This window comes from Myotis myotis, unplaced genomic scaffold (genome assembly GCF_014108235.1).
Source record: "Myotis myotis isolate mMyoMyo1 unplaced genomic scaffold, mMyoMyo1.p scaffold_m19_p_5, whole genome shotgun sequence".
Lineage (NCBI taxonomy): Eukaryota > Metazoa > Chordata > Mammalia > Chiroptera > Vespertilionidae > Myotis > Myotis myotis.
This window is the reverse complement of record NW_023416357.1, coordinates 23,614,712-23,617,444: the sequence shown is the minus strand read 5'-3', so window position 1 is coordinate 23,617,444 and position 2,733 is coordinate 23,614,712. Positions and strand designations below refer to the sequence as shown.

Genomic DNA, 2,733 nt, shown 5'->3' with positions numbered 1-2,733 from the left:
AGAGAGAGAGAGAGAGAGAGAGAGAGAGAGAGAGAGAGAGCTATATAATAGAGTGATCTTTGTCATCAGGGAAGAAAAAAATAGTGCTATATTTTAAACATAATGATGCTTAATTAATGTACATTAATTAGAATGTGTTTATAAATAGCTGCAATTTATTTAAAGCTAGATCTGCCAATATCAAACATGAAAAATAATTTAATATATATATATATATATCTTATAAAAAAGGTGAGTGGCAGAGGCAGTTGACCTGAGCTGAGCTGTCACAGTCTCTCCAGGTTGCTCTCGAGTGCAGTTGGAGATCCCATGGCTACACATCATATTTTCTTAAGAGTCCTTTGGGCAATACTAGTTATATATTTTACCTCCCATTTTAACTTTTGGGGGGATTAAAATAGCAATAAAAGGTAACATATATTTGAAAAGTGAATTTGTAGAATTTATTTTTAAATGAAAGTGATAAATTCACATATTTTTAAAGACACCTTTACTGAAAAATGATGTATACGTATCCCACAGCTCACCCACTTAAAGAGTACAATTCAATGGTTTATGGTACATTTACAGAGTTGGGCAACCTTCATTCTAATATTATATGTTCCTTCTCAATATTCTTTGCTGCCTTTATCTCTCTTCACAGCTTTTCAATGTCAGAAAGCTCTTGAGTTACCTTAACCCATCTGTTTTAAGATACACTTGAAAAGCCCTCAGGATTAGTCAGGGTTCCCCAGAGAAACAGAACCAATACACGTAGATATATAAGAAGGGATTTATTACGGGAACTGGCTCATGTGGTTGTCGTGGAGGCCAAGTCCAATGATCCGCTGTCAGCAACCAGAGATCCAGGAAAGCCAGTGATGTAATTTAGTCCCAGTCCAAAGGCCTGGAACCAGGGGTGCCAGTGGTTTAAGTCTGGGTCTGAGTCCAAAGGCTGGAATATTGTGGGGAAGGCTGATGGTGTAAGTCCCCATCCAAGTCTGAGGGCCAAGAACCAGAGTGCCTTTGTCTGAGGGCAGGAGAAGATGGGTGTCCTAGTTCCAACAAAATTCAAATTCTTCCTTTCTCTACCTTTTTGTTCTATTTAGTTTCTCAACAGGTTGGGTGATGTCCACCTGCATTCCTCAAGGCGCTCTTCTTTAACCAGTCCTACTCATTTAAATGCTAATCTCCGCCAGAATCACCCTCAAACAAACACTCAGGAATGATGTTTTACCAGCTTCTTGGGCATCCCATTAGCTCAGTCAAGTTGAAACATTAACCAGTAACATTCTGCTTTATCATATGGCAATGATTCCTTCCTTTGGAAAACGAGGTTCATAATAATCTGTAACCTTTCTTTTTAGGTCATGGTTTTCCAAAGTTTTGGCCATTTCTTTCCCATCTCTCAATGTCCCAATATTCAACGTGAAATATCTGTGCATAACATCACTGTCAGTTATACTGTAACTAAAAGAAGAGTAAATAACTATCCTTGAGAAGCAAGAGTGTGTTCGTACTGACAAGTCATGGTCATAATTTGTAATTTAGGTTTTATTCCTTTTCCTAGATCTCAGAAATATATAATGTTTTTCTCATTAAAAATTTAGCAGGATTCAATTAGAAACTAACCTCTCTGATTTATAGTATTTTTATTTTTATAGCATTCTTTTCATAATTAAATGTGTCTTGGAAAACTCAATGGTATAGAACAGCTATGAGTTTGGTCGAGGCACTCTGAAATCCTATTGCTTAACCTGTCTTGTGCTTTGGTATCAAATTATAGAATCTGAAGCTCTGTTGTCCTGACAGAGAGTAAGATAAAAATATGACAGGAAACATTGTCTATCTTCTTTCAACTGCTTAATGACCAAAGAGAATAAAAATGAAAGGAGTAGGAAAAGACAGTAGATGAAAGCCTTCTGGACTCATTCTATTAGATAAAGCAACTGAACAGAGAGAAAAGTGATCACTTTAAGGCAAAGAGGCTCTTCTTTCAGCAAGTTTGATAAATTGTTATCCTTCCAGGCAATTTGAAATAATACAATCTCTGTGTCTGAATGGTATAATTACTAGATAATGTTGTGAGCTGTCTGGTAATGCAGAGATCAATCACCCAGAATTGGCGGGATTCACACCTATTTATTTATACCTGGGGTAAAAATCCCAACAGCAATGAGAACAAGAGACTTAAAAAGTAACAACAACAACAAAAAGTAAGGAAGTTGGATAATGAATACAGATGCTCAGTTTTTGGTTTTTAACCAGTGAAATGTTCATATCCATAAATATAAACAAAGGGCATTGTGAGGTTTACTTTATATAACCCTATGGTATAAAATCAGAATGTAAAAATATTTGAATGCTATTTCATAACTTAAAATACAAAACAACTTGAATCAAACATTTTTATAATTTTGATTCAAATTAATCAATTTTAATATATATTTACATATATATATATATATATATATATATATATATATATATATATTTAGGAAGTTCCTTAATAGATTGCCTGTCAAAAGTAAGAATAAAAAGAGAAGAACATATAATTTATGTTTAACATAAAAAATTTTTGCATTTTCCTAATGGATGAGTAGATGATAGTTAGGTGCAAAGTATTTCATTTTCTCTGGATATAGATACTATATGAAAAAGCACATGAGTCACTATGATACTTGGCTTATAATGGTTAAACTTGAAAATGTACAAAAAAACAACAACAAAGAAGTATCATTTCATTACCCAGAG

The 2,733-nt window shown here is 34.1% G+C and overlaps 1 non-coding gene across 1 annotated transcript; it reads right to left on the bottom strand.

Moving 5' to 3' along the window:
• Positions 1-218: 218 nt before the first annotated feature.
• Positions 219-354, bottom strand: LOC118657192. The gene has a single exon (XR_004967917.1). It is a non-coding gene; the product is annotated as a small nucleolar RNA SNORA44 (small nucleolar RNA).
• Positions 355-2,733: the final 2,379 nt, after the last annotated feature.